The following is a 12,792-nucleotide window of genomic DNA, read 5'->3' on the forward strand; positions in this document are numbered from 1 at the left end:
GCCGGTATTCATTCTACTGGTGGTTGTCTCAGGATCATTTCACCTGGTACTGTGCTGTCATTGAACGATAATTGCTATGATGTTTCTTACTTGAGATGGTCACATATGCAGGTGGTTGGCGTTGCTTCCTTGTATCTGTAGGGGGTCAGACTGGAACAACACGACTTAAACTGATCACCGTACTTATGCTCGTGACCAGTAGAAGTCAAAGTGACTCAAATAAGCTATAGCAGCACACTGTACTACTGCAGCGTTATATCTGAATCTCTTGTCTCCCTTGTATTCCGCCAAATTCGCTCCAGCTGTGCCCTTTCTTTTTATTACCCAGCTTAGTTGGCTCGTGTCACCAATCGAATAATCTGTTAACAATTATTACTGGTTCTGAATAATACCCTCTTCCCCTATACTAAAAAAATGTAACATCTAGAATGTGTTCCATCTAAAAGAATTCCAGAGCAACTCTTAGTTTAGTAAAATCTTTGCAAACTCTATATACTGCTGTCGCGATGTTTTCATGGCCCCTGTAGCGTCCGTTTCACATTGTCTCTGACCAGCAGAGCACACTAGTGTGATGTCACTCTCACAATCCAGCGATGCTTGGGGAGGCACCTAGGGTGTCACTTTGCAGCCAGATGTTCTCATCCTGATTTCTGGTCTCCAGTTGTCCATATACATTGCAGCCATTGTATGTCAGTTTGAAAAAATTGGCTTCCTGTCTCTTCATCTTCCTTACAACACATTATACTTGTACACCTATTGTAGACATTTATCGTCCTACTGATTTTTACGATGTTTTCTCAAAACATTTTTCCATGGCAGAACATTTACTGATCATTCAACGCTCAAATTGGCCGTTAAACAATCGTTGACTCCCCATGTTTGACATTTTATTGTGCAGCCGCGTTAATTGGACTTTAGTCTGTAACTCGACGACAGCATGCTGCAGTGTGTTATTCTCCATAGTGTGTGAGAAGCTCGTCCAGAAGCAGGCATCGTGTCTGACGTGTGATGACTTCAGTGCACATGTTGTCTGATAGGAGCGTGAAGCTACAAACAGCTTTAGAGGCAAAGAGATAATCAGAGATCACGGAATAGCGTGACTGAATGAATGGGGTATATGGAAGAACGAGACAGTGGTGTACTCTCCAGAAATTCCTACAATGGACAGGTTAAAATGAGACAATGTACTTGGATTACCTTTCAGTTATAGGCTGTGAATATCAGTTCCTTTAGGATATGAGATAGAGATACATGTGAAATAGAGAATAAAATAAGTGCAATGGACAATTATGATGAACTTCGAACATTTGGCAACGAGAAGTAGTCTTACTTTGCATTTATTGGTAAAAATTGCTTTCAGAAACATCCTCAGCCAGAAACTGCTGAAGACTTTTTAGAATATCTAACCATTTACTTGTCTGCAGAACGAACAGTGAATGCTGCTGCATGGGAAAATGTGTTGAGAAAATATCATGAAAATTAGTAGGACGATAAATGTCTGCAATAGGTGCCCAAGTATAAAGTGTTGTAAAGACGAAGAAGAAATCTTGACTTCCGCAAGGTGTTCGATACAGTTCCCCACAGTCGTTTAATGAACAAAGTAAGAGCATATGGACTATCAGAACAATTGTGTGATTAGATTGAAGAGTTCCTAAATAACAGAACACAGCATGTCATTCTCAATGGAGAGAAGTCTTCCGAAGTAAGAGTGATTACAGGTGCGCCGCAGGGGAGTGTCGTAGGACCGTTGCTATTCACAATATACATAAATGACCTTGTGGACAACATCGGAAGTTCACTGAGGCTTTTTGCGGATGATGCTGTGGTATATCGAGAGGTTGTAACATTGGAAAATTGTACAGAAATGCAGGAGGATCTGCAGCGAATTGACTCTTGGTGCAGGGAATGGCAATTGAATCTCAATGTAGACAAGTGTAATGTGCTGCGAATACATAGAAAGATAGATCGCTTATCATTTAGCTACAATAGCAGGTCATCAACTGGAAGCAGTTAATTCCATAAATTATCTGGGAGTACGCATTAGGAGTGATTTAAAATGGAATGATCATATAAAGTTGATCGTTGGTAAAGCAGATGCCAGATTGAGGTTCATTGGAAGAATCCTAAGTAAATGCAATCCGAAAACAAAGGAAGTAGGTTACAGTACGCTTGTTCGCCCACTGCTTGAATACTGCTCAGCAGTGTAGGATCCGTACCAGGTGGGGTTGATGGAAGAGATAGTGAAGATCCAACGGAGAGCAGCGCGCTTCGTTACAGGATCATTTAGTAATCGCGAAAGCGTTACGGAGATGATAGATAAACTCCAGTGGAAGACACTGCAGGAGAGACTCTCAGTAGCTCGGTACGGGCTTTTGTTAAAGTTTCGAGAACATACCTTCACCGAAGAGTCAAGCAGTATATTGCTCTCTCCTACGTATATCTCGCGAAGAGACCATGAGGATAAAATCAGAGAGATTAGAGCCCGCACAGAAGCATACCGACAATCCTTCTTTCCACGAACAATACGAGACTGGAATAAAAGGGGGAACCGATAGAGATACTCAGGGTACCCTCCGCCACACACCGTCAGGTGGCTTGCGGAGTATGGATGTAGATGTAGATGTAGAAAGAAGAAGAAGTGACAGAGAGTTAATTTGTTTCAAACTGATACACAATAACTGCAATGTATCTATGCAACAGAAGACCGGAAACCAGGAACGAGAACATCTGGCCACAAAATTACACCCCACGTGTCTCCCCAAGTACCGCTGGATTGTGAGAGCGACATCACACTAGTGTGCAGGTCTACAGTTCGGACTGCGCGAGAAGCGGACGCACCAGGGACCATGAAAACATCAAGACAGCAGGATACAGAGTTTGCAAAAATTTTCCTAAACTAAGTGTTGCTCTGATGGAACACATTTCAGGAATTATATTTTGTATTATAGGGGAAGAGGGCGTTTCTCAGAACCAACAACATTTGTTAACAAATAATTCGATTGACGATACGGGCAAACTAAACTGGCTAACCGAAAGGACACGCCTGGTGCGAATTTGGCGGAACACGAGGGAAAACCAGAGATTCAGATATAACGCTGCTGTAATACTGTACTCTGGTACATCTTATTTGAATCACTTTGACTTCTACTGGTCATGAACATAAGCATGGTGATCAGTTTAAGTCACTGCTGTTCCAGTCTGACCCCACTACAGATACAAGAAAGCAATACCCGCCACGTACATATGTGACCATCTCATGCAAGAAACATCAAAGCAACGATCGCTCAGTGCCACTACAGTACCAGGTAACCAATAACTGAGGCCTAGTAAAATGACCCTGAGACTACCACCAGCAGAATGAGTACCGTCACATTTGTTAGTGATTAAAACATATTAGTTGTTGTGGCTTAAACACTTCGGAGTGAGATAAGTTTCGCCATATTACAAAAGAAGTAATTCATATGCAAATAAAACTAATTACGGTATTCTTCAACTGCATTCCTGGAATTGGAGTAATAAACGCTAATATTTATTACTATGGTTTTTTTATTATGCAGTTTATTACTCTTAAACGCATTATTCGTATATAACAAATGTAATCAATGTAACTTAGCTACGTGAGCTAGACTGTATATTAATCCACCACTACATTAAATGTTTGAAAAAAGTCGCCCAACAATATACTTAACGATACTAACGCTACAGAGATATGGAAACTAACTGAGATAACAAATTAACATTTTCAAAAGGATTCATGAGTCACATGCAGACAGTTTCAGATAAAAGAACTAAGCTTCAATAATGCCGAAACCTCTCAGTCACACATATAAATTAATAAAAGATTTATGACACTCCCTCAAAAATATGAACTGTTTATTGCTTCAATGTGTGTAACAAAAACGGTGGGAGCAAACAATATTTATTACCAAATGTTGAGGAATTTATCACGGCTCGCCAAAATTTGGTAGCAGCAGATTAACAATACACTATCGCTACAAAAATCATAGATAATTCCACCAATCTGGCGAGAATTCAGTATCGAGCTCTTCGTATAGACTACTGCTACGATTGTGTGTTGCAGAACCGTACCACGTTGTCAGACGCCTAGAAGCTAAATCGTTTGAGGTCTATTCGTGCTGTCTTTGTCGCGCCACAGACAGCTACCCCCCCCCCCCCCCCCGCCGAACTCATTCTTTCCCCTTGTTAGTTTTGTTAGTTACCATCATATAGGCAGTTCGCTTACATTCCCCTTCGGATGCATGTAAGCCATAATTTATAGGTGTTAGTCATCAGCTGCTGCTTTTGAAGGCAAGTGACCGGTACGAAGTAGAGCATCAATGTCTTGTATTTCATGAGAGTGCTATTAATCTTCAGCTGACTTGCTCTAAAGTATTCCAATCCGGCGCACAACTTCTCGTGCTGAAGAACCTTCTTGACGTAAAATGATAATGCGTCCACGGTTTCAGTTTCAAATGACTCGTCGGGGTACCGTACGTTTACAGGCTGAAGTGAAAAGTGTGCAGAAACCGTGGTGTTGCTTTTACGATTGTAGACAGCGCTTTCTCGTAAACTTCGTTCAAGTTTACTTTTACCCCCATAAGTCACAAGGCAGTACGTAACGATTTCTTGAGTAAAAACGAGAACTGAGAAAGCAGTTTGTGATAAACAAAAAAGTAGAAAAAAAGAGTGCGAGTTATGAAAGTGGCGCAAATTATTTTTTGAGCAGGTTATTACAAAGCTTAATGCTCGAAAAGGGCGCAAGGAATCAAACAAGAAAAGTATTTCTCCCTTTTTTAACTTGTAACTCACAGTCTTACCAACAATCTCGTTTTTAGAGTTTACTATGTTTTTCGAAGTATCCAACAACTCTCTGATTACGTCCGAAATTTTGATATTATTCATTTCACCGCAATGTCTCATAAAATAATCGTTGTTGTTTACCAATCTCACTTAACATATTTAGAGATTGTTTATAATGCTGTCGTCGGGATTTGCTATTTAACTATCCTGCTTTATTAAATGTTGTTGGTGTTGTTGTTGTTGTTGTTGTTGTTGTTGTGGTCTTCGGTCCTGAGACTGGTTTGATGCAGCTCTCCATGCTACTCTATCTTATGCAAACTTCCTCATCTCCCAGTACCTACTGCAGCCTACATCCTTCTGAATCTGCTTAGTGTACTCATCTCTTGGTCTCCCTCTGCGATTTTTACCCTCCACGCTGCCCTCCAATACTAAATTGGTGATCCCTCGATGTCTCAGAACATGTCCTACCAACCGATCCCTTCTTTTAGTCAAGTTGTGCCACAAGCTCCTCTTCTCCCCAATTCTATTCAATAGCTCCTCATTAGTTATGTCATCTACCCATTAAATAGATGGCCATAATCTCAGACTTCCCAACACCATGCTATAACAAAATTTAAAGAATAAGCGACAGTAATAATTCACTTTTACCTGTACTGACTGAGAATTAGAAATCAGAGGGGAAGAAAACGTTTACGGTAGTTGGAAGTTGACCTAGGTATTGATAATGATGTTATATCATAGTACTGAACGACACGGTCGTAACAAATATGGTGTTGACTCACATAATATACTATACTACTAATCATGAACTAAAAAACATAAATATTTATGCAGATGATATCGTGCAGCAGATAAATCTATTAATTGACTGCAGCAGTGGAACAGTACCTTCATAAAAGATACTTAATACTTTAGTGCCAAGCATCCATCAGCAATAAAAATATTTTATGATAACTCTTTGTAAAACATAGTAAAAAAATCACGTTGTCTGCAACGTATTTAATTCTTGAATTTCAGAACGAGAACGGAAAGACCTATTGAGAAACTGCACTTTACAAATAAATCGGACCCAGCTGGCTTGTTGGTCTAGCCGTCGTCATTCAGGGACATAGTTACGAGGCGGACCAATCGGGTTCCGACCGACCGCCACGTCATCTTCTCCCAATGCCGTCATCGGATGCGGTATTTGATAGCACGCCGCTCACCCGGCCGTTGTTGAGTTTCTTAACGTGGGAACCGCTACTACTCGTTCTCGTACCTTCTCGGTTGGCCTTGCACTAAGCTAAGTGCACTCAGCACCGCTCCTCTCACAGAGGAAAAATTCCAGGCCGTACCGGAAATCGACTCTGGGTCTTCTGCATGACAGTCATCCGCGCTGACCACTCAGCTACGGAGAAGGATTCAGCCTCGTATAAACCACTTTTAGAGTCCTTCTGTTGCAGTTTTACTTTAATTTAGTTTCGAAGTGATCAACCTCTTTTTTTAGCATCTCCATACTCAGCCACATTGTAGGTATTTTTCCACATGCTTTTCCTCGATCAGCATAAGCGCACACAGCTGTACTCAGAGCACACATTATGAGGACTGATTGCTACAGACTACCTGCACTCCCAATGCTGTTACAATAAACAAAGCCTAGAAAGTGTAGTTCTTTGAGAAGTATGATAAAATGTTTCCATACTGTGTATCGTTTTATTACATGGAATTAATTATATCTGCCATTACTAGTTTGCTCAGACAGAAGAATGACACCGTATGTTTAAATAGTTCCTTACGTTACTAACAGATGGCGTTACTTGTTACACTGACAGCACACTGGCGCATATTTTGAAATACTTTATACTATAATATCAGTTGCAATTAATTAATACACGAATGATAGTCTTATGAGGACGAAGTGAACAATAGCTTCTTTACATATATGTTTTGTGACAAAACGAAACTGGAACCTGAGAAAACAGATATGTGTCTTCTATTCTTCTACGACTCTAGCTCACTCTTGCTGATTTCACTACAAACAGGTCAGTCTTAGTACAGACTTGAGAGGGACATACATTACTGGCGCATGATATTCGGACCAATTTCTTCGATAATCCCACACACAGATTCAGAGGAAACTCAACTCCCGAACCACGTGTTAATATTTGCAGTCTATTTTAGTGGAAACATCACTGGACTTCTAGTGCAGTGGCAACAGATATTGATCCTTCTGTGGAGTGATTATTTTCGGTTGACCTTGTAATGTCCACTACCGACACAAGTCTTTGTCTCTCACGACCAACGTCATTTTAAAGACTTCGAAGACAGTGACCTAAGTCTGGCCTGAGTCAAAGCTTCACAGGATTCTGTTCTCTGTAGCTGCGTCCTATTACTGTGTTTGTGACGTTCTGTCGTGAACTACGATACGAGATCCTGTATTTCGTCCTCAAAGAAAAAAAACACTAATATAACCGATCTACCGCGCTGCTTTACTTAATCCCTGTTCACTTGTTTTTTCGAGGAAGAGAATATCCCTTTCATATAGCGGCTGAACAGTTACGGTTTTTCGTCAGAAACCTTAAGATGATTGATCCTTTTTTCCGTTTACAATTTCCTCATTTCTTCATAATGTCAAACTTTGCACGCTAGGGCGTTTGGGGATCACGTGACTGCCTCAAACCCGGCGCAAAACAGCACTACTGGAACTCTTATCCCCTTCTCCAACGAGAACGCCGTTTAAGTTGGTAACTCTAACTGTCCACTTACAACAATTTACGATCAGCAGCCGTTAAGATATAGTGGCGAAGTAAGTGCTCATTACCTGTCGGGAAGGCAGAAATACGGCACTAATGGGTACTGCAGATACACTTGCAGATGAAGAATTATATCTTTTGAAAGTATCGTATTTATAGCTCTGGCCCCGAGGCACTCTCCCACAGAGCAATCGGCAGTATGCTTTTATTTTATTTTATCCTTTTATTTGCACATTTATTTTTTGCTATGTGAGAGAATAAGTCTCTTAAGTAGCGGAATGTTTCTCTGTGGTAATGATCCGTGTTACACACGGAAGACCGTAGACTGTTCCTAGTAGGTCGTGATGGCAAGAGAGAAGTGTGAATTTAAGGATATGTTCACTAACTTTTAAGGGATTAGGTAACCGGTATTGGAATCTGTACATGTTATGAACCATGAGGAGAGCATTTGCTTGAACAAACAAGGTGTACTTAGAAAACGTAGGCAGGCAACACACCGACCTCCTTCCTTGCGACAACAACAATCAAATTAAAAATATGCAACCCTAATACGAGACTTCAAAACGAGAAGCTATTTTTTTGGCACATGTGTCTAACTTCACTATTAAAATACGTTGAAAGAAGGGTATTTCTGTTTTAACATTTCTTCTCGGGAAATTTTCATTAACAAATTAATTATTCCGTACTAGCTGTTACCTGCAGTTGTGCGTGCATATAAGAAGTTTTGTTATAAATAGTAATGCCCAGTAATGAAGCTGTAGTACATGCAATAATGTCAACTGTTCTCTTGTGTCTTCCTGTTGTAGTGGTATCTACCATCGTGATATTGAAATATCTATACATCGTACAACATGGACATTATGCAGCATGTGTAATAAATTTGCACCATAGTTCATCATCTTTGATGTAATAAAAATAAAAATAAGAAAAAATGTTCCACTCCTTACGTCACACATTTGGGGTCGACTGAAATAAAAACAATTTCGAAAATTTGAAAATATGATAAACTTCAAACGAGAAAGAGTAAATATGCTTCCATATGTCACGTTGTATGTGAGTAAATATACTTTCATATGTCACGTTGTATGTGATATTTAGAGGTTCCATGCCTTCTTCTGCATGCCACCTCTCATTTTTGTCAATTTTATTAATGTTTTATATCATTTAACGGTGGGAACGGGCTGAATAAGGTTATTCTGATGAGAGTATTTGTACTGAGCTCAAATTGCTTTTCACTTGATTGCTGTACATGTCGGGAACTGTATGTGGTCTTGCTTTTAGTTTTCTCTGTCACTTCCCTTGATGGCTTGTTGTGACCTCGGTCGATTTTCGCCTATTGTATGGACGGCGAAACGACCTGCGAGCTGTCTGAGTGTCGCCGCAGTTTATGTGTTTACCGTTCCAGTGCGTCTGCAACCAAGACTGCTGGCACAGACTGACTGTATTGTCTTCGTGACTCTGAGAATTCTTGTGGACAGTGCCCTGCCAGGTGCGACTGTCTGGTGCCAGATGGCTGGTGGTCTAGTCATGCTGTTTCCGTAGCCGGTCAAACGGCAAGTTCAGCGCCACCAGCTAAGTAGCAGTGGCACCATTGGTCCCCTTAAACTGAGACCAGTTGACGTCATAAGGCTCTGGACGAAATTGGAGGGAACGATCGATATTGCGCGGATGATGTTCTGAGATAGTGTGGGGGAATTTTGGAATCAGCACCGAAAACTGATTCGCGGCTTTTCGAGGGTAGTGGGGAGTTAAATGACGGCTTCGCTCTTGCGTTGCGTGGGCGCAGGGTTTTGGGATCTGATCTTCGTCAGAATCGGACGGTCTTGCGACTTAGTTGCACTTTTTCGGAATCGTTGAGGAGCATGACTTTGGTCATGCTCAAGTTTCATTCTGCGACTTAAGACCCAGATTCTTACTCTGCGTTTTCGCACCTGTACCGACAGGGCGAGTTCAAGCGGTTTTGCAGTGTCTCTTCCTAGAGATACATCCTCGTGCATCCAGGAGTTATCCTGCTTCGGCCACGTGAGCAGAACTTAGAATTCTCCGACAGCATTCGAGGCCACGGGTTGCTGGTAACATATGTCAGGAATATTGTGAAGGTCTACCATAGGTTATCAATTTCCGCATCTCCATCTGCACCTATACTTCGCAAGCCACCTTAAAAAGTGTGACAGAGGGTACTTGGTGTACTGTTACTTGTCATCCATCCTGTCGTAGTCGTGAATGGAACGTAAGAGGGATTGTTGGTTGGTGTGCGGGTCTAATCTGTCTGATTTTACCTTCACGATCTTTTCATGAGATATACGTAGGAGAAAACAACAGGTGTTAGCTGACTCTTTTATTGGAATTGTAACAGTGAAGCACACACACATAAACAACGCCTCCATTGTAGCGTCTGCTGCTGGAGTGTGATGACTCTCACTGGGGCGCTGTCGTTCTTATTAAACGAAGCTGTGACGAAACGCGATGCTCTTCTTTCTTCTTTGAATTTTATGCGTATCAGCTATCAGTTCTACGTGGCAAGGGTCCGAGCCCAATGAACAATATTCAAGTTAAGGGGCGAACGAGGGTTTTGTAAGCCGCCTCCTTCACGAGTGGACTACACATCGTGACGGTACTTCCCATTAATCTTAGTCTAGCATCTGCGTGTCCTACAATTACTTTTATATGGTTGTTCCTCTTTAAATCGCCATTTACACGCACTTCCATACATTCCCATGGCGTTGTGAATTAACTAGAACGCACTAAAAATGGATGACTTCCTTCATGTTGTTGCAATCATCATCATTCAGACTGGAATCTGTTCAACGGTCTTGTATAGGCGACAGGACACGCTACAGGGCTTCCAGCTACTATCTGCGAAAACAGTCTAGAAGAAATCATTGCCTCTCAACACTTTAACAGACTTCCTTTATTGGTGTTTGCTGCTGTGACGTCTCACACTGTCTTCTGTCCCCGGTGAAGGCGAGCAATTCTCGTTAGGTGAGCCGAGCACACCCCTGGCGACGTGATCAACGCCAGTATCTGGATTAGCCTTATTTTTGTACGGGCCTGGCAGTTCTATGGTGAACAATGAATGAAAAGAATTTAAAACGGATTATGACCTTTGCTCCACAGTTCTCCGCATGTACGTACAATATGTTATATTTAAAAGGGTTTTCGGTGGAGAATACGGCCAATACGTTTAGCGCCCATTTCCGTCATACATTTAATTATTTTATTCTGAAGAAGTGAGAAATTCAGTCTACTTTTAGAGAGCCGTACACACAGCCCCTGTGTGCTGCTGTGTCCAGAAATAAACCAACTTAATTAAAAGTCTGCTTCGATATTGTACTGATTTGTGTCAGCCAATATTTTTGTTGTACCTAGCTAATTACAGTGACAGGAGATGGACTGAAGTACAGTTGCTCGCAAGTCTATTTTGTCCCGAAGGTTTGGAGGATAGAAGTATTTATACTTCGAGGGATTCTAGAGGGTGTCATGAAGATCAAAATGAGGATTGGAGCCCCATGTCCAGAAAGGTCATTCATCGACGCTACAGGTTTTGAAAGTTAGTTGGTCGAATGCCTAGCGACGGAAAATGTACCGTTTAATTTCGGCTCTCTGTAACCTGATTTGATGATGTTTCCGGACATGGGTTCCTACGGTTATTTTGTTCCGCATGTGAGTATCTACAAACCATTGAAGACTTTGAGTATGTACAGTAAAACTTGCCATTTCTTCTTAAACTAATCACATGTTTTCCTACTGTTATACGAACACTATTCATGCCCTGGTACACACTCCCAAACAGAAAATATTATCTAGTGACAACGCTATCAGACTTTAGATTAGCAATAAGGAAAAAGGCATTTGAACACTGAATGTGTAGCGGAAACTGTAATCTCCACACTACATGAGCTCAGACGGTTATAAGTTGGACCATATAGGCCCAATCCCAAACTAGCTCAAGTAATGCACTTATCACAGTATAATAAGCTGACAGTATAATTATTATTGACGATAGTTATCAATTATAAATTTGTCGTCACCACTGTCGGATGATCTAGCAGTTCTTCATCAGCGTTATAGTTACCTTAACTGTTGAAACTCGTTTACAAGAACTAAATTCTAAGAAATCACATGTGCAGTGTGACTCCTAAGCGAAGTACAATGTATATTCAGTGGATACGTTGTCTCATGGGACCAATATTTGAAACCCCTACAGGGATGCAGGTATAGGTGGTACAATTGACGATCAGGAAAAGTGGTGTAAAACAATGAGTTTCCTCGACAAAGAACTGAAATCCCATAAAACTGTCAAATAAGTTCAATTTACAGTTCAGTCTTTGGTGAGTGTGAACATGCAATCGAAACTGACTATCTTCAAACACGTTCATTATCTTACGACGATATTAACATTCCCCAAGAGATCAGACATTTAAAGTTGAAGGAGCTGCTTACAAATCACTTCAGGTTACAGAGGCCTGTCATTAAAATTTGAGTAAGTATGCGTTATAAAGGAAATACGAGGGTGAAGAAAGACCCACATTTAGCACACGCCATTTGCATTTGAATAAAAAATTTTCAAATGTGTGTGAATTCCTATGGGACCAAACAGCTGAGGTCATCGGTCCCTAGACATACACACTACTGAAAGTAACATAAAATAACTTATGCTAAGAACAACACACACACACACACACACACACACACATACACACACACACACACACACACTCACTCACACACACACAGACCGATACCCGAGGGAGGACTCGAACCTCCGGCGGGAGGTGCCGCGCAGTCCGTGACATGACGCCTCAAACCACGCGGCCACTCCGGCATTTGAATAGTAACGTGAAATAACGACAACTTCGTCAGAATCTTGTAGTATTATGAAGCTCATTCATATGAAAGCAATTGCAAAGACCACGCTAGAGGCATATCATAATTTACATCGGAGTGCGGAGTCCAAGTGCTTCCATCTCGAACACAAGACATGCGGGAATTACTATTCGTTGCCAGCGTACTGCCAGGACGGGAAACGAGACGAGGAGCGCTGAATTCTTTCTGGTTCAAACTATATGCTGGAACCAACTAAACATACATGTGCCTTGCGTTCATATTAGCCAACTCTGGTCAGAGCCTTAAGCATCGAAGGTGAGAGGTCCCTGCATTTCCTGCATTTCCCCACTTGACAAAGATTCATCGCGTGAGCGTACAAGTCGAGGGACGGATCGACCTCCTGCTAGAATCAATTTTTTTTCCTTAGCAAGGC

The sequence above is a fragment of the Schistocerca cancellata genome, chromosome 1 (genome assembly GCF_023864275.1).
Source record: "Schistocerca cancellata isolate TAMUIC-IGC-003103 chromosome 1, iqSchCanc2.1, whole genome shotgun sequence".
Classification (NCBI taxonomy): Eukaryota; Metazoa; Arthropoda; class Insecta; order Orthoptera; family Acrididae; genus Schistocerca; species Schistocerca cancellata.